Source organism: Macaca nemestrina, chromosome 19 (genome assembly GCF_043159975.1).
Source record: "Macaca nemestrina isolate mMacNem1 chromosome 19, mMacNem.hap1, whole genome shotgun sequence".
NCBI lineage: Eukaryota > Metazoa > Chordata > Mammalia > Primates > Cercopithecidae > Macaca > Macaca nemestrina.
Genome location: NC_092143.1, coordinates 43,225,293 through 43,244,760, shown reverse-complemented (window position 1 = coordinate 43,244,760; position 19,468 = coordinate 43,225,293). Strand labels below are relative to the sequence as shown.

Genomic DNA, 19,468 nt, shown 5'->3' with positions numbered 1-19,468 from the left:
AAAAAAAAACCTTAGAAATTCTTTGCTCAAATATCACTTCCTCCAGGAAGTCTTCCTGATCCTCTACCACGCCCCACCCACCCTCCATCCATTTGGCTGCTCCAGGTTGTGTGGTGGGGGGAATTTCACAGTACTTTGTGTTAAGCGCTGATTTATCCCTTATATAGTACTTTCATTGACTGTAGTCCCTATACTGGACTGAGCTCCTTGAGCGCACAGACTGTGGGTCTTACCTGTCTTGGCATTCCTAGACGTTTCTGGTCTGTGGAAAGTGCTCACTAAATGTGAATATAAACTAATGAATATATGGGTTTCTACAGCAGTTTATACTGCATTACACGGCTCCTCTAATGAATTTCTAGCCCCCTTCCTTGTTGGGGTATACACTATTTTATTCAGTATTTCTCCTGAAGGCCTCTCTGTACCAAGCTCAGTTTTAACAAAAACATTGGTGATCTGGTTATTACTGAATTATCCACTACGTTGAATTCTCCCAACTACCCCGTCCCAGCCCTTAGCTTGGCCGAAGGAAAATTAATTGGTTGCAAAGTGCATATCTAATTACAACAGCCAGCCCCTGACACTGAGATGCTCAAATGTTAATTATAACATATGCATCTCAATAACCGACGGTGGCATTTAGTGCGGCATTAATCACGCCACATGAGCCCCCCAGTGCATGCACAAAGCTCCTTTTTATCTGCCATTAGCACAGACTTTGCACTTTCAGCACGGAAGTTCTCATCCTTAAAGCCTTTCTGACTCTAAAACCAACGTTTCCCTGAAGCCTGGACTTCGCCTAAGTCCCCGGGTCTCCCACCGCAGAAGCCCCCACCCAGGGCTGCGCCAGTGCCGTGGGGTCGCTGGGCGGCGGGTTTTGGCGTCGGTAGACTGGGCTGTCTTGGCAGCTAAGCCGACATCCCGAGCGTCCAGGGGCCACCCCGCTCTCCAGGGCCCGCCATCCTGGAAAAGAAAGGCGAACTACATTACCCAGCAGGCCTCCCGCCGCCCTCTTTCCTTTCAAGTCTTTGCACGTGGCCGGAGGGGAGGGCGGGGCCTAGACGTCACTCTCCTACATTCTCTTTCCCTGTGTCAGATCAGGGATCATTTTTTTTCCTTCCTCTACTCCCTCCCCCCTACCCGCCCCTCCCTCCCTGTTTCCCTTCCCTCCCTCCCTCCCCTCTCTGCTGGGTCTGTGCGCTGGGGCGCCCGATCCCCTCCGCAGCTGGGACGCTCCGAACTCGAGGCAGGAGTCGGCTCTCTGGAGCCTCGTCCCTCCCTTCCCCTTCCCTGCCCCCTTCCCCCACCCCCGACTCGGGCTTGGCGCGGCGGCCAGAGGAACCCCGAGGTGAGCATCTCCTCTCCCGTCCTCCTCTTATAGTCACCTCAGCTTGCTGATCGATTCGGGTACCCGGGAGGAGGGCTGCGTGACGTGCGCGTGCTTATAGATAAATCCAGGAAAACCGCCCCAAACAATCAGCCCCTTTCCCCCTCCCTGCGCCTGGGCCAGCGGGGTGTCCGCACCCATCTACCATCCCCTCCTCCCCCTCGGTGGGAAACTGCACTCCACAGTGTCGCCCCCTCCCTGGGTTTGTCCCATTCCCTGCCCGGTTCTCCGCCCCGCGGGGTGCCGTGGCCCTGGAGCTCCGGCGCCAAGGGGGGCTCTTGGGGGGCGCACGGCTGGAGCCCGGCTCGCGTTGGAGCTGCGCTGTGTAGCCGCTGTCATGTGCCGGGTTCCGACCCGGGGGGAGGAAGGGAGCGAGCGCGATTCCTCTCCCTTTTGTTTTGAAGCCCGCATTTGCTGCATCGAGCAGTTGGTTTAGTACCAGCCAAACTTGCAGCTGTTCAGACCGCGCTCCGCGGAGGTAGGGAGCGCGTCTCGGGGTGGCGTTTGGGGGCCGGGGCTGCAGCACTCGGGGCTGCGGGAGGGACCCCGAGAGTGTGTCTCCACGCCGCCCCTCCCTTCCCCGGTGACTGATTGTGTCTGTGGCAGCGGGCGTGTGTGAGTGTGCGCGCCCGTCCCCGCGGGCTCGGGGATGTCTGTGGATGGCTGTCGTCTAGACAGGGCGCAGCCCCCTCCCTGCGTCCCCGGTGAGTCCGCGGGCCGCGGGGGGAGCGGGGGATGGGAGCAGAGGAAGAAACGAAATCGGTGGACCCGTTGCGGTCTCCCCTTTGGTTATTCCCAACGGTCGTGGTTCTGTTGGCTTTTTTATTATTCCTGTAGCCGCGGTGCAATCGGGCCTGGGGAATAGATACGCCGGGCGGAGAGGGGTTCACTTGACAGGCTCTGAAAAGCCACCTCTGGGTGGCGAGTGACCCAAGCGGCCGTGGGGTGGGCTCCGGCTCAGGTTCATCAGCACGACTAGCAGGTAACTGTCCCGGGCCCCGGTCATGGAGGAGGGCGGGCGTGGGGTTGGGGGCGATGGCTTGGGCTGCGGGGAAGGTCTGGGGCCTCGGAGGGCCGCGTGCCGGTGCCTGGATATGGCCGGAGGGGGCGTCCGGGACACCGCGCGCCTGAGCTGAGTGTGTTTCTCTATTGATGGTTAAAGACAATCGGGAAGGGGCGGTCTGAGTCCCTTATCTGGGCGGTGTTGGTTGTTTGGTTCCGCAGAGTTTTCTGGGTTGGGGCTGGGGGGTGTGAGCAGGGCAGGCTGTGCGGCGTGTAGAGGGGAGGGCTGGCTGGCGGCGCCGCGTGCGTCCCCACCCCGAGGAGTGAGGCGTCGCCTCCCCCGCCCGGCTGTTTGTGTGTACACACGGCTCCGGTGTGTGTGGGGGGCGGGGACCGCAGACCGCGGCGTAGTGGGGACACGCGTGGGCCCCGATCCCCCGCGCGACCGGTCCCGCCAGCCCCCTCCTCGTCCGAGTCGAGGTCTTGTGTCCCAGCGCGCGCGCGCCCGAGTTACTTGGAGAGGGGACCGTGCGGCTGTGGGCCGGGTAAAACCGTAGGGTCGCGTGTGCTGGTCCTGGGTGCAGGAGTCCCAGGTCCGCTGTGCGGCTGAGTCACACAGCCCCTCCCTCCGCGCCCGCGACGCCCCCTGACCCGGCAGACTGGGGGTCCACCCGGCGGCGCGGGGGGTTAGTTTGGCTGCGCCGCCCCCAGTCCACGCTAGGGTGACCCCACACCGAGGCTTTCGGTGGGTGTGCGTGCCCGCGCTCGCCGCCGCTGCCTTCGCAGATCTGGGAGAGTCAGCGACTGCCTACCGCAGCCCCGGCCCTACAGTGGGAGCCCAAGGCGGCCCGGCAGCCCCAGCGCGCCCCAACCCGGCCCAGCCTGCCGCCCGCCCGGCGCTGTGTCTTTGCGGCCCAGGGATTATCTCCCAGGCCAGGGGCCTGCGCGACCAAGGAGGAAGCCGCTGGAGCCGCCGGCTCGGCCGCGGCTAAAGCCTCCGTAGGGCGAAAGTGACACAGCGCGAGCGAGCGCCGCCGCCGCTGCTGGGGCCGGTGCCGAGAGGAAGGAGCCGCCCAGAGTGCAGGGAGGGGCTGCCGGCTGTCCGTTTCCAGTTCCTCCTGCCTAGGGCCCGGTCTGGGCTGAAAACCTCAGGAATCCAGGCTCCTAGCAGGCTCGGGCTGCGCAAGGAAATGGCCTGGCTTTCAAGAAAACCCAATTATACGTGAACAGAATGCACCGAACAGACGCTAGAAGGTGGCCAGGACACGCTCAGGTTGTCTGGGGAAACTCCCTCTGAGTGTTTGACACAGGATTCAATTTACACACAAATCACCTCATCTGTGTCAAGCATCTGTCCTGGATAATGGATGCTCAGAGGCAGTAATTTTGTAACACATTCTAGGGTACAGTGTCATCAGTGATTAACAGGTTGCTAGAATAATATGTTTGTATGACCTTACAGGGCAGGTTTTCTTACACCCCCTCCCCCCGCCCCCGCCCAGATATCATAGCATTTATTAAGAGAGTCCTGTGAGGTAGGAGAGTATTAGCCCCATTTTACAGATGAACACACTGAGGCTCAAAAATGTGGCTTGCATAAGGCCTCTCGGTGGGGGAAGGGCCACATTCCCCCTTTTCTCAACTTATGGCATTTAATTCATAGTGGCCACTTTTTTTTGAGTGTGGATTCTTGATACCTCAGGAAATACTGAAACTAAGAAATAGAGTATATTATGCTGACACATATTCTTTCTCAAAACACTCTTGATTTGCTAACCATTCCTAATGAGAGCAGCCACTAAAGAAGGGAAGTCTGCATTGCTGTTACTACCACACATTTAATAATTTGCTGTTGGTGAATGGATAGCAGCTGCGATACATCCAGTTTCTACCAGAATCATATGTGCATGTAATAAATGTGTATGGTATGCCTGTTCATGTAACAGTTATCTATGTTCATATGGCTGTGTTCATTGAGTCTTTATTGAATTCGAGGAGCAAAGAACTTATACTTGCCTGCATGGATTTCTCAGAATTCATGCGTGTGAAGGTTGTCAGACAGCCTGGAGGGTTATTAAGTTTAGCCAACTAATCAATTAATTAACCATTCACTCTATATGTATTGGGCACCTACGTGTTTGTGTATATAGAAGTGCGTACAAATAAAATTTATCAAATGTTCATTAAGTCCAGCAAATGTTTATGAAGCACCAGCCTCACTTAGGCCAGATACTCTGCTACTCTACAAAGATAGTAGAGCAGAAATAGTTAAGTTGCAATGCAATAACACAGCCTACAGGAGGGAACAAATCATAAATATTTTAGAGCAGTCACCCTGGAACTTAGTCAGTTTCACATATGTTGGTTTCAAGGGGCCCATAATGCCAGTTCTTATTCTAGAGCAAATGCAGAAGGAAGCGATGGGAAAAAACACCTTAATGGCCCTTGTTACCCTGAACTTCAGGCTTTTTGGAACCTCCTGGGAGGGCCCAGAGGTCTGCTCTTCTGTGGAAGTTAGGCAGCTGATGGAAATTACCCTGAAGCCAACCAACAGGCTTCTGGGGACATAGAGCTAAGGAGGTGTTCTCTGTGGTCCCGCCTCAGCTCAGATGTGCTGTGACTCAGGGAGAGGTTGTGGCTTTGGTCAAGGGCTCACTCAGGCCCTGCCTTGGGTGTAGGAGTTTCTGCCTTACAGGTCTGTGTAGATGTGTTAATACAAGTCTGCTTTTTATCTAATCCCAAACTCACCGTCTGGTCAGATATTGTCCTCTAATTTCATTTCCGTTTTGGGCTCCATTGCCCTTGTTTTAAGGTTATGTTGTTTGCAGCTCAGGTCATGAAGGAGGAGACAGGAGGTGGGTGGTTAGGATGGAGAGAGAATCCTGAGCCCAGATAGAGAACAGGAGGTACAAACATGCAGGCAAATTGCAGTTTCTGAGAATTCTCCACACGTGGTGGCATTTCTGCATAACTTACCTGATAACACAGCCCCATTTGGTGTCCTTGGCATGGCAGGGGGAGGGGGCATCTACCTCTGGGCCTCACTGACTCACCGGCACCCTGAGCTCAGCTGCTTCCTTTCAGGTTTGGTTTTCCTTTGCCCGCTGCCTCCCACTGTGTGCAGTTTAATTTAGAACCTTGCTGTAATGGTGGCCTTCTCCCTGCGTTGGCACCGTGCTCTCAGCATGCCTCTGACTTCAGAATTAAGGCCGGAGCTGTGGTTCACAACGGGGTGAGAACAGACACATCCTTGGATCTCTGGCACCCAGAGCTGGAGAGGACTTTGAAGATGATCTGATCTTCATGTGAAGACCTGAAGCCTAGGGAAGTGGAATGACTTGCCCAAGGTCATGGTGAGTCCTTAGCAGAGTGGGTAAAAAATCCTGGAATTTGATATTTCATCCAATATTCTTTCTAGGTACCATAATGCTTTCTGGAAAAAAGTTGGGTTATTACTTCCCAAAGAGTGAGAACTCTTTATCTTCTTCTCTCCTGTCTTCTGGTTCTGGGAAGAGCTCTGAAATTCATTTTTTCATCTTGACTTTTCTTTCCTTCACAACTGGCCCTTCCTGCCTTATCTTCATCTTTGGCATTCATGAACACGTGAAGGTGTGTATTGGGGAAAGATGGAGGGTCTTGGTGTCCTACAGTGCTCTCAAACTTGGTCTGTGGCTTTCTCGCCCTGAGTCAGGGTCCTCATGAACCTTTTGGAAGTGTTTGCAAAGCTGGGATGCATGTGTACTTTTCTAGGAAGAGAAGCTACAGATTTCATTTGATTCTCAACTGACTCAAGTAAGGACGAAACTACTGGTGAGGAGGACAGAATGGTTGGATAGTGGTTGGTTGACAGCGGGGCTACTTTAATACCCTGCACTTGATTTGGCTTTACAGTTTGCAAAGTATTTCACACAAATTATCCCATCTGCGTTTTATAATAGGCAGTTATCATTATCAGCCTGTGAGGCAGTTGTTGTTATACCCATTTTGCAGAAGAGGAAACTGAGCCTTCGTGGTTAGTGGCATGCCCAAGTCACGAGTAAGCAGTAGAGCAGGGATATGAACCCTGACTTCAGACTTCAAGTCCAGTGCTCAGGGCTGAGGTGCCTTGCTGTCTGACATCATTATGATGAACAGAAAGCCTTGAACTTCCCAGAGCTTCTTAATGCCTACTGTTCACTCATATTCAGCCATAGAGCCAGACCCAAATGCTCACTTACCCAAGGGGTGGGGGAGATAAAGTATGGGAGGCAGTTACCATAGCAATGATCTGTAGAGTGGAGCCAGTTTGGGATGGTTTCATGGATGAGGTGAATTTGGCAGTAGGCCTGGCTCATGGTGGAGGAGGTTTTAGGCTGGGACAATGGCCCAAAAATGGTTAGGGGGAAACTAGGTGCTTGGGGTGGGTAGAGCAGACCTAAGAGGTTTAGTTGATCATCCTGCAGTTTGTGGGAGCTTCACAGTAGTTATCGGGCTGTGTTTCTATGCCTGTCTCTGTCCTTGGCCCTGGGGCTACGACAGTGAACAGGTACAGCCCCCTGCCTTCAAGCAGCCTGCTTTCTAGTGGGAGAGACAGACGCATAAGCCGTTCCGTTCAATGTGATGTGGGGAGTCTAGGTGGAGAGAAGCCCAAGCCCCTTATAGCGGCACAGACAAGGGGCAGATACCTGCTCCGGCCTCAGATGTCAGGGAGGGTTTCCTAAAGGAGACGGCTCAGGAGCTGAATCTTAATGGATGAAAAGAAACTGGCCAGGAGAGGAGATGGGAGAAGGGCATTCAGGGAGAAGGCATGGTGTGCGCAGGGTGTGGAGGAACAAGGCTGCCTGGGTGTAGGAAGGAACGGCAAGCAGTGAGGTCAAATGCAAGGGCGGAGAGGCAGACAGTGCTCAGAGTGGAGGAGCTTTGTGAGCTTGGCTTCAGACCTTGGCTTTTAGCCTGCAGGTAAGGCATAGAGGCAGGGCTTTAATTGGAGAGGTGTGCAGCCTTGCTTGGATTGGAAGGGAACAGGACTGGGAACCGGGTGGCCACGGGGCTGGTGAGGCAGTAACAGGTTCCCCATGGCATCCACGTCACAGGGGGTGAGACCTGGAACAAGGGCCATGCATCTAAGGATGGACCAAAGGTCATACATTAAAATTAGTTAGGGAGTAAAGTCTGCAGTGATTACTTAGACTTGGGGGATAAGGGACTTATCCCTTATTACTTAGACTTGGGGGATTAGGGAGTCTCAGTGGCTCCCTGGTTTGTGGCCTCACTGACTGGGGGGACAGCAGCTCTTAACTCAGGTGTGAACTTCTGGTTGCTGGAGCAGGGTCTGCTAGGGTTGAGGTAGGAGGGAAGATCACGGTGAGTTCAGTGCTCAGGTATTGCTAGCAGGATAGTGGGGTGGTGCTGCCTTACAGACAACGCACTGTGCAAGGTAGAGGCCGCAGAAGTGTGGGCCCAAGCTGAGCCCTGCGAGTGGGGAAGCATCGGCCACTGAGCGTGACCACGGTGAGGGCTGCCGGAGACAATGAGAGCAGACCTCTTCCTCCCATTGTCAGAGAATCCTTTGTCATGCTGGCCGCTGTCGTCAGGGAAGCCAGGCGGGGATGCTGTGTCATGCTGGAGGCCCAGCTGGCAGAATCCCGCGACAGCCAAGAGCGTGTTTCAGCTGGAAGCATTAGAGTGAGTTAGGGGAGAGGCATTTTGCTTTTTAACATCCACAGTGAGCAGAGCCCTGTCCCAGCCCCTTGGAGTGTACAGAGTGGGGAAGCCCTGAAACCTGCTTCTAGGAGCAGGTAGTTTTGTTGGGGAGAGAAGATATGAACATATGAAGCCACTAAAAAGCTGTAACAACCCCAGGGAAGAGTGGAATGCAAATTAAATAGAGTGTTGCAGATCCCTCTGTTCCTGCCATACTTCATTTTTATAGAGCTGGTATGTTTTAGGCGAAGGTCCAGTCTTTGCATGTTTGAATTCTCAGAACCGACAATAGTGCCTGGCACATAGTAAGTGTGTGTTCAGTCTGTGTTTGCGGATCTGCAGGGATGTGCCCAGAGTTAGTTGTCTGGGGTGGGAGGTCAGCCAGGGAAGGCTTCCATAAGCAAGTCCAAAGGGAGCATCCCAAGGCTGATTTAGAATACTTTGAGTACCACAGTGGAGTAAAAATCTTGAAAACCTTCCAGTGACAGAGCACCTAGAAAGGCTGTATAAGCTGTAGCTAGCGTCCTTTCAAAGCAGAGCTAAGCTCATGGAATGTAAGGGAAATCCCCAGGGATCTCAAAGGGAGTGTGGAGGGTGAGCTCCAGCTGGGGCTCATCTAGGCCTGGGGATTGGGAGAGGTGTTGAGGGGTGGCTCCTGGCCTCAAAGCCCAAGGGGTTGAGTCCTGACTATATCTCCTCTGGGACTAGAGATGATACCAGGAATCAAGAGCCCTACCTAAAACAGGACCTGGCAAAAGTTTGCATGCTGGGAGAAAGGGTGGACTAGACACCAGCCCATCCGCATGGGGGATGGAAAGTGGGCATGCTGCCTTTTGTCCTGACCTGGATGTGAGGTGGAGAAAAATCTTCCCTAGAAATGTGAGCCCTCAGGCCTGTTAGAGCTTTGAATGTCCACTACACATGTGGTCCAGGAGGCCCTCAAGAGAGAAATTAGCATGTAAAGCCTTGAGGGCCAGTGTCTTCCTGACTGGGAGCTCTACGGCATCAGGGGCCTGGGGAGAGTCTGGGGCTCTTTGCCCTTTGCTGACTTAAATCTCCACCTTGGGAGATGCTTTGCGATCAGGGCAGGGTGAGTGAGTGAGGAGAGGGAAGAGAAAGGGCAGAGGTGCTCCTCGGTAGGAACCTTTTAAAAGGGCCTTGCAGATAGCTGCACAACTTGGGGAGGCATGTGCAGGATGGCAGAGAAGGACAGTTCCATCCGAGGCTTCGTCTCTTAGGAAAAAACTTCAGATGAGCCCCGTCTAGGAAGCTCAGAACATTCTCCCTGCTGCATACTCAGGTCAGGTTCTTACAGATAAGGCTTCTTTCCAGGGTCCCCTTAAGGGTGTCCTGTGCAGATTGCAGTTGCTACTGGTCCTCCAGACTGGGAACTACATTGTCTTTCCACGCCCTGAGTCTTTAGTTCCCCCAGTTTGAAACTCAGGAGTAGAGGTCATCTGGTCAACCCTCCACCTGGTGTGGGAGTCCTGACTGCAGCAGCGCTTTTTTCCAATGTGCTGCTTGTGGCTGGGAGTTTATTGCCTCGGAGGCAGCGCCTTCCCTTGTGTTATAGCTGGAAAGGCCTTGTACTGAGCTCTGGCCACCCTCCTGGCTGGCCGTTTTCACCCATGGCCCCTGCAGCTGTTGTGAGAAATGTTTCTAGACCTTTCACCATGCTGCTTGCTTCTGCTGGAAGGGCCTCCATTTGTCAAGCTGAGCTTCTGTGAGAATCCAGCCAACTTCTGTCCTAACTTACTTCACAGAGAGGCAGCTTTTGAAGATAGATGTGAGGGTAGCTGAGCCGGCTGCATAGGCGCAGTCTGTGATGGGGGAGTTCTGAGAAGCTTTGGCTCAGTGCTTTTCGGATGATCATGAGAGAGGCAGCAGCACCTGCTGCAAGTTCCTTCCTCCAACGCCCAGAATACATTTCAGCTTATAAGTAAGTGACTTGGGAATCCCATGCAGGGAGCTGTGTGGAATTTATTGAGTGCAAGGAGTTTACTGAGTGCCTATTATATGCCCCAGGCACAATGCTGGGTGCCTCTGTGTGCCTTGCTAAATGAAAGTAACTTCTCTGAGGGAGACAGACAGAGGCAGAGACATAGTAATGCCTAACTGCAGTTGTGACAATTGAGCCCTGAAGGGATTCAGAAAGAATGTGTGTGGTTCCATCCAGAGTGGGTGGAGCTGACACATTCCCCATACTGTTCCCTTATAGGGCCTTCCCCTGGGGTAGGCAGCATCATGATCTCACCAGTAGCTCAGAACCCACAGGCCTGTCCCACACTCTTGGGTCATTTGCTGAGATACTTACACGTCTGAACCATGAGATCAAAAAAGTGACCTGCTAGAGAATTCACATCTTGGCATGTCACCAAACAGGCTGGTGTTTACAAGCAAAGTATTTTTTACAGTATGCGGTTTATCTGTCTCCATTATCTACCTACAGTGCCCTGGGCACTCTCAGGAAGCAAAAAGTCTTTCTGTTCCTCCATCTCCTTGATGCTTGGCATCTGTGTGGGTCACATATTCGGCAGATTGGGCAATAAAGAGCATGCGTTGCCTTTGCAGCAAGGTTGCATCGGACGGCTGGACGTGCCTGGACGTGCTCTGCCACTTGCATGAAGGACCCTGTGTAGACCAGGCCAATAGTGAGGGTCAGGGATTCCGAGAAAGCACCTAGTTTCTCCTCTTCTCCCTCTAAAAATGGTTTATTCTGCCCACATTCTATTGATTTGCCTTAATCCTTTTACCTGTTAACCTTTGCCTCAGTTTAGTGGGCACACGCAAGGTATCTGCAGTGGGTCTGGCTCTAGGAGTGAGATGAGATGAATTGGGGTGAGCCTGGCTGGGTCCCTGCTGCCCATCTACCCATCTTGCTGGGGAAGACAGAACAGCCTTGCTTTAGTGTAAGCTGGTAAGTATGGGGTCAGGAGAATGAAAAGGGTGACGAAGCAGCCAGAAGTAGGATGACTGTGAATTTTTTTTTTTTTTTTTTTTCAAATGGATAATCATGCTGGGACACAGATACAAACTGAGGTTGTCCTGGGTAGGTGGGGGCTTATGACACATGGGCCAGGGGGGACGTATGCATGTGGGTCATACCTGACATTTATCAGACACTGTTATCAGTCATTTATACTGCAGGGTGCACATAGGGGTGACAGGGGAGGTGCTAGTGCACAAGAGAAGTTGGCAGCTGTTTCCTTCCTTTGCTTAGAGGACGTAGGGGAAAGCATTATCTGTGGGGACTGGACTCAGAATTCAGATGGGGCTCAGTTTACAGCCACAGGGTTCTATCTTATATCTCACCATGATCTCAGTTTGGGGATTGGGGTGAAAGTATGGAGAGATGAAAACCATCTGGCTTGTGGGATGTTATTGGCTACAGGTAAAAGAACAGTGTACTAATGATGGCTTTAAAAACAAGGTGTTTCAGCTCAGCCAGAAGTCTAAAGGTAGGCGCTCTAGGATTGGTTCATTCAGGGAGTCAGCGATCATTTCAAGGACTTCATCTCACGTAGTCTGCCATCTTCAGCACACTGGCCTTTGTTCTCAGGCCAGTCCCCTTATGGTCAAAGCATGGCTGCCACTGCTCCGGCATCACGTTCTCACATAACTGCGTCCAAAGGCAGGCAGGAAGGTTAGATTCTCCTTGTCTGTCTTAATTTGTCAGGAAGGGAAGCCTTTCCCAGAATTCCCCTGCTGGAGATTCTATCAAGTCTCCTTGAAGAGAAACGAGTCAGTACCCATGCCTCCGCCTCAGTGGAGGAGGAGAAAGCAAATCCCTGGTGCTTTTGCCTCATCTAGAGCAAGAGGCAAGCTCTGTTTGCAAGGAAGTGGGGAAGGGAGCAATGGTTGGCTAAGCAAAGAGGAACATTTACTTCACCAAGTTTCAAGATGCTCTTATTTTTTGGGAGGGAATTAGTGAATTAGCTTTATTTAAATATAATTTTTTTAATATCTCAATATTGTTGAGTTTTTTGTTTGTTTGTTTTTTTAAAATATCACCCCCCAGTTCTGGCAACCACCAATCTTGTTTCTATCCTATAGATTTGCCATTTCTGGTAATTACTACTTTTTAAGCTAATAAAAAAAAAGTAATGCTGGTGCATAGGACCCCAGGTGTTCCATGGATGCCTTTTGTGTGCCCAGAACATGGGTTCTGTGGTCCATTCTCCCAGCAGCTCCTCCACTTTCCCGACACTGGGGCCGTGGAAAACCCCAGTAGGCAGAATTGTCCAGAGGGAGGGAGCGTATGTCACTGGTGGCCTAGGCAGCAGGACTGGAAAGGCCTGAAGGCCTGAGGCTCCGGTGGGTTGGTAGAGGACAGCAGTCACCTTTGCAGGCAGCTGTGGGATGGGGAGAGGAATTGGTGCTCAGCAGTGGCCTGCATACTCTGCAGAATGAGTTCTGTTGCCCATGCTGATTGGGAAGCCTGGCCCCAGGGAATGCAGGGCATGGGAAGATGGTGGTGGATGCCACCTTCCCCTCCCCAAACCACTATCCCCTCTATACACACACATGCAAACAGCCCAGGCCATGGGACTGACCATGCAAGCTGAGAGACAAATCTGTCCCCTCTGGGCTCCTCTCCACTCTGCTCAGGGTGTCATTGTGTCCTCCTCCCCATCTTCCCACAGTATTGGTCTGTGGGTTGCTAGAGCACGTAGCACTTCCCATCACTCCCTGCCTCCTTATCATTCCTTGGATACTTGCCTATCTGTGCCCTGGGATCATGAGCACCTTGCTGCTGTCCTAGGAGTCATCAGGGCATTTCCTATAAGGCTAGGGTGGTGCTGGCCACAGGGTCCATGCCTCATGGAAAACAGTATTTTTTTTTTTTTTTTTTTGAGACAGAGTCTCGCTCCGTCTCCCAGGCTGGAGTGCAGCAGCGCGATCTCGGCTCACTGCAACCTCCATCTCCCAGGTTCAAGCAATTCTCCTGCCTCAGCCTCCCATGTAGCTGGGACTACAGGTGCCAGCCACCACGCACAGCTAATTGTTTGTATTTTTAGTAGAGACAGGGTTTCACCATGTTGGTCAGGCTGGTCTCACGGGTGATCCGCCCGCCTCAGACTCCCAAAGTGCTGGGATTATAGGCGTGAGCCACCACTGGAAAACAAAGTCTTTTTAAGGCAAGACACATATTTCTAGAAAGGGATTTGTTCATTTGATTATCTGTCCAGATTCCAAACCAGTTCAGTGTGGCACTGCACAGTGCCCTGGACGAGGACTTACAGATCTCTCTACGTTTTCCTCCCTAAGAGGAAGAAAGGTAATCAACACACCTGTTCTGGGCTGAATTGTGTCCTCTCAAAATTCATATCCTGAAGTCCTAACTCCAGCACTTCAGAATGGGATTGGTGGCCGGGCCTTTAAAGAGGTAATTAAGGTAAAATAAGATCACAAGGGTGGGCCCTAATCTAGTATGACTGGTGTCTTTAAAAGAAGAAGAGGACACGGATAAGACACAGATGGGGTCAACAGTGTGAGGACGCAGCGAGAAGGCAGCCATCTGCAAGTCAAGGAGGGAGGCCTTGGAAGAAATCAACCCTGCCAACACCTTGATCTTGGACTTCCAGCCTCCAGAATAAATACATTTCTGCTGATGAAGCCACCCAGTCTGTGGTGGCCTGTTATGGCAGCCTTAGCAAATGAATATGGAAGGATTCTCCCCTGCAGCTTGCAGAGGGAATATAGCCCTGCTCACGCCTTGGTTTTGGACTTCTAGCCTCCAGAATTATGAGATCATACATTTCTGTTGCTTTCAGCCACCTGATTTGTGGTCCTCTGTTATGGCAGCCATGGATACTAATACACATGCATTGTGTGTTATGCCTGTGTTTAGGACTGCACCCACTAAGTGTATTTCATCTTTCAGCTCTGAGTGTAGTCATTATCTTCTTTTGCAGACACATCTGAAAAGTTAGCATTCCCCCTGAGGTCACACAGGGAAGCCAGGCTACAAACCCAGTCCTGTGTGGACTCTGGCCTGTGAGCTGCTGCATTTGGGCAGTGGGGAGATGTCTGTAAACGCAGGAAATGAATAGGTGGTCTTTCTCCTGAAACCCTGGGTGATCCAATAATAACTTTCAAAGCCTAAGAGTTGCTAAGTGTTGTGGTGTCATAGTGAGAACTTTGCTTGTGCTGTCTTCATTAGCCATTACAGCTTCTGTTTCATAGATGAGAAAATGAGGGCACTTCTTCCAACAGGGACATTTAAGCAAGAAAAGCCAGTGACTTGGCCAAAGTCGCATACCAGGCTTGCCAGTGAGAAGACAAACTGAGGACTGGTTCTCTGAGCTGTGCCCTCTTGGCTCTCTAGAATGAACTGTATGGAAATTTCTGGGTTCCTGTGCCTTAGTCCGTTTGGGCTGCTATAACAAAATACCATAGACTGGGTAGCTTATGAACAGCAGAAACTTATTTCTTGGGCTAGGAAGTTCAAGATCAAGGTGCCAGCAGATTCAGTGTCCGGTGAAGGCTCACTTTTTCATAGATGGCACCTTCTCACTGCTTCTTTTCATGATGGAAGGGGTGAGGACGTTCTCTGGGGTGTCCTTTATGAGGGCACTAATCTCATTCATGAGGCTCTGCCCTCATGACCTAATTGCCTCCTGAAGCCTCCACCTCCTAATACCATCGAGTCAGTGGTTGGATTTCTAACTTACGAATTTTGGGGGGATACACATATTCAGACAGTAGCGGAGGTTGAGTGTTCTACCCCAGGCCACACAGCTAAGAAGCGGCATAACCCGTTTTGCTCAAGCTTTGCCTGTCACACACAGGGATCGGCAGGTTCCCCTATAGTCTCCTGATGTTCTGAAAAGGTCACTGGTTTTAGATTGGCCACTTGTGATCTGGCTGCTCTCGGGGAAGTCACTTCACATCTGGGTGCTTTGTCCTCGGTGACCTCAGGGCTTGAACGAGATGATACGAAAGTCTCTGATCCTCTCATTCTGAGGTTCCCTGTGCCCATCCTTCTATAATTCGGGGATTACATCCTTAGAAGGGAGAATCCCTGAGATGTTTTTGGCATTTGCCTACACCGGAGGGAACAGTCGCACATCTGCCTGATATGGCCAGTTGGAAGTGTGGTTTGGCCATTCATTCCCTCCCTGTAAAATTAATTCTTTGCACAAGGTAGAAATGATCCCCACCTTGTGCCAGGTTTGTTCTAGGCTTTTGAGGGTGTGGGCTTTGAGTGACGTCCACAAAAGCGTGTGGGGAAAGGGTTGCTGGTGAAGTGATGTCACTGTGATTTCCTCCTCTAGGTGAAACAAAAACGGTCGTTGCCTGCAGCCTCATTCGCACCAGAGAGAAGCCAGCCATGGGTGTGGCAAGCCTTGGAGGCCCAAGTTGAGCCAAAGACCTCTGTGTCTTTCCCTCCATCCTGTTTCCCTTTGCCTTTAGGCCCAGGGGGCTGGCAGATGAGGGTGAGGAGCAGGTGATGGGGTAGTTCCTGGAATGCAAACTGTAACCAGGGCAGTCAGAACAAGGATTGTAAACCTGCAGCCGCCCAGCTCCTGGCTCATCCCACGAGGCATTCATGATTTTACTCACCTCATTAGAAAAGTTTACTTAATGTATCTGTCATAGATTTTAGAACTAGAAAAGAGGTTGAGTGACTTTCAAAGTTCCTGGATCTCCATGGCCCGCTCATGACCTCAGAGCTCCAGCCTCCCAAGCTCCCTGACACCAGTATTTGGGTGGAATGGGAAGGGGCCTGCAGATTGCAGCGGGTGAAGAGGCTGTGCATGGCCAGCTGCTGTGGCGGGGTGGCTGTCCGCCAGTGTGACCAGCTAAGTTGTCTTCTCATTTCTTGCTGTTGTCGGTGCCACCAGGGGTCCTTACTCCTGGCATCGTTGTGAGGTGCCTGGGGAGCTGGCAGCGCTAATGCACTTCTTCCAACGGGGACATTTAAGCAAGAGAAACCAGTGACTTGGCCAAGGTTGCATACCAGGCTTGCCAGTGAAAAGACAAACTGAGGACTGGTTCTCTGAACTATGCCCTCTTGCCTCTCTAGAATGAACTGTGTGGAAATTTCTGGATTCCTGTGTCTCCCTCAGGAACTGGCTCCAGGCTGCCACTGTACCCAGCGGCCCTTGTCTGTCTCCTCCCAGGCTGAGGCAGGCACTGAGGTGGAGGCACCCTCTTCATTGTGTTTGTCAGTGGAGAGGTTGTGCCTTTGCAGGGTGGTGGGGATAGGGCTGAAAGCCCCTGAAGGCAGGATCCAGGATGGAGGAGCATTATCACGCTCTGGTGGGTTGGGGGCATGACCCCTTTCCCAGCTTCTCCTCTCTGTCAGTCTAACACCAGCTCTTTGGAGAGAAAGAATTTTCCAGGTTTCCTGAGATTTGCCTGAGGGCCCTGGGGCTCTCCTTCCCACTGCAATCTGGGAGATGGGAGAGACTCTAAATGACTTAATCACAGGTCTGAAAGCCCAGAAGGACCTGGGAGAGGCTTGGCCTCCTGCAGGCATCTGCCTTATAGCCTCCAGGAAACTGGAAGCTTACAGCTTTGCAGCCCAGGCCATTACTTGGCAGCCCGGGCCTAAAGACATTATCTTAGACCAAGGTGTGCCTCCCGGTAGCCCTGGCTCTGATCTGAGAGCCACACAGAATACATATCCCATTCTCCTTCCAGGGTGACCAAATATTCAGAGTGCGAAATCTTCTTTTGGAGATAAGCTCTCTTCCTTTAAGGATTCTCTGGACAAGGTGTCCAAACCTCTCCTGGCTTCCCTTCTCTGTACATCTCTTTTATCAATGCTTCTCCTAAAATGGGGACACAGAATGGAATACAGTGTTTGAGGTGTGACCTAAGTGGCGCAGGAATCATGCTGCTGTCACCTCCTTCCATCTGGACACTATACTTCTGTTAATGTAGCCCATGACTGTGTAATCTTCAGGCACAGCTTCTAGATATGGGGGATTCCCATTCCTTCACAGCTCCTGCCAACATAATCTGTGGCAAAGATCTGTTTCCCCTGCCTGGACTCTTTGCAGCCCTGATAAGTAGCCCAAGACCACCTCATCTGAGTCCCCTTTGAGTGGCCCAGGGAGCTAAGGTCAGGGGTGTTCAGAAGCTGGTGAGATTACTGAGGCTTGACCCACTTTGCAGAGGAAGGCTGGAGCTTTCTGCCCAAAGTGACTGTGATGGGGATTGGGGTGGATGGGCTTCCAGGCCTGGAGAAGGTGGGGATGGTTCATGCAGGCTCCTACCCCTGAAAATCTGGCCACCCACTCACCCCTGGGAGCCAGCTCCTGTGTCTTAGCACTACCACCTCCCCCTGGGCTTGCAGGCCTCTGGCTTCATTTCTTTTTTGCTCAGGAAGCAGAGATAAGGTTTGGCACTCACCTTTGCCCAGTTGCCTAGAGACCCTGTGACATGGATGTATTGGATAACTTCCCTGGCTGAGCAATGGAGGAAACTGTGTTTCAACTGAAGACATTCTTGTGGTGTTTGCCCCCAGGGAAGTCTCTTGGTATGTGTGTGTGAGACACAGGGCTCAGTTTGGGGTACTGGGGATGGGGAATAGGGGGCAAAGGAAAGGAAGACTCAATTGTCCTCTCAGGGAGCCTTCAGCCAGCAGGAGAGAGAAACCCTGAGCACGCTGGCTCATGAGAAACGTGTATCAAAAATTTCCTTTTGCTAGGAGGAGGCAGGCAGGACTTTCAGCTCCCCAACTCTGGGCCATTTCTGGAAGCATGAGGGTTTGGAGCTTGTCTTTTTATTCTAAACATCAAGCCTGCAGTTTTAACTACTGGACTGCCCGTTGGTCTTGTCTGTCCTGAGCTGCCTGCACATCCGTCTGATCGTGGAGGGTGCGTGGTGAGTGCTCTGCATCGTCTCAGCAGCATCTCTGCCTTAGATGGATTTTCAGCTGCCCATCTGGAAGGTCAGGATGCCAAGAGGCGGGGACATCACTATGGAGTGATAGTGAAGAATTCCGGTTTTGAGGCTCATGAGCCCTGGCTTCCAGGCCTGGCTCTGCATAAAGCTCACTACAGAATCTTAAACTCTTTGTGCCTTGGTTTCCTCACCTTGCCTCGCCTTTTGATAGTGGAGTTGGAAAGGCCCAATGCAAGGGGAGGTGATGGTCTGCTCAAGCACCCCATGCCAAGAACAGAGATGTCAGTGATTCACAGGTGCACAGAGAGCAAGCTGGGGACCCCGCTGGGACAGCCTCAAGTACACACTCTGGAGTGCTCAGACTGGCTTGTTACCAACTCAGCTGCTCACTGGCATTGTGTTTGTTTGCTTGCTTTTTGAGACGGAGTCTCGCCCTGTTGCCCAGACTGGAGTGCAGTGGTGCAATCTCGGCTCACTGCAACCTCTTCGTCCCAGGTTCAAGTGATTCTTGTGCTTCAGCCTCCTGAGTAGCTGAGATTACAGGCACGTACCACCACACCTGGCTAATTTTTGTATTTTTAGTAGAAATGGGGTTTCACCATGTTGGCCAGGCTGGTCTCAAACTCTTGACCTCAGGTGATCCGCCCGCCTTGGCCTCCCAAACTGCTGAGATTACAGGCGTGAACCACCACACCCAGCCTGCTCACTGGCATTGTGACCTTAGGAGAGTTAATTTTCTAGAGCTCTGCTTCTCCAGCTCTGAGATCGGCATAATAGTGTCTACTTCATAAGGCTGCTGTGAGAATGAGGACTAATGTATGTTTTACACTTAGCCCAGTGCCTGGCATGGAGCTGAGTCTCTGGAAAGGACAGCCGTTCTTATGATCATAGGCAAATATAGTGTGGTCAGAAGAGTCCAGCAGGGACTGAAGGAGAGGCGGGGCTGTGAAAGCAGATGGAATTGCAGATGGGGGAGAGTATGACCTGGGGGTAGGGACAGGAGGATGGTGGGGAGGAGATAGAGAACTGGAGAAACAGTATCTTGAAGGCCCCCTGCAAAACTTGTTTGGAGACCTGGAAATTCACAGGTGTCAGTCACCCTTGGGCTACAGAGCGGGCTGGGACTGAGGCTGGTCATGAACCATTTTGTGCCCCCATTGTCCCAGCCAGAGCTTTTGGATGAGGGATAGGCCCGTGACCAGAGCCAGGCCAACCAGGGACCTTCCCTGGAGTTTTCTGAATGGAAGCTGGGAGAGAAAGGTCCTTTTCTTCTTGAGGGCATGGTGTGAAAGAAGCCTGGAAGCTTTGGCCACATCCACTGCGGGTGGAGAGACCCTGTCCTGGGGAGAGAGCAAAGCACTGGCAGCTGAAGAGAAGCAGAGCTGGAAACTTAAGAGAACCGCGACCTCTGCCCGATTTGTCTTCCTCTGGCTTGGCGCTAAATTTGTTAGTTTCTATAGTCTCTGTATTGGTCCGTACAGGCTGCCATAATGAAACTCCACAGACTGGTGGCTTAAACAACAGACATTTATTTCTTCA

The 19,468-nt window shown here is 52.0% G+C and overlaps 1 protein-coding gene across 8 annotated transcripts in view; it reads left to right on the top strand.

Moving 5' to 3' along the window:
- The first annotated feature begins 1,066 nt into the window (after positions 1 to 1,066).
- LOC105489378 (cap binding complex dependent translation initiation factor) overlaps positions 1,067 to 19,468 on the top strand; it is a 339,061-nt gene continuing 320,659 nt past the window's right edge. Inside the window, exons 1-2 of one of the 8 annotated variants that reach the window (XM_011754136.3) lie at positions 1,067 to 1,348; positions 1,792 to 1,865. The gene's annotated coding sequence lies outside the window, so the exon portion shown is untranslated. Of the gene's footprint in view, positions 1,349 to 1,791; positions 1,866 to 2,113; positions 2,370 to 19,468 lie in introns of those variants that run through there. The other 7 variants (XM_011754139.3, XM_071085394.1, XM_011754132.3 and 4 more) reach the window with 7 other exon arrangements.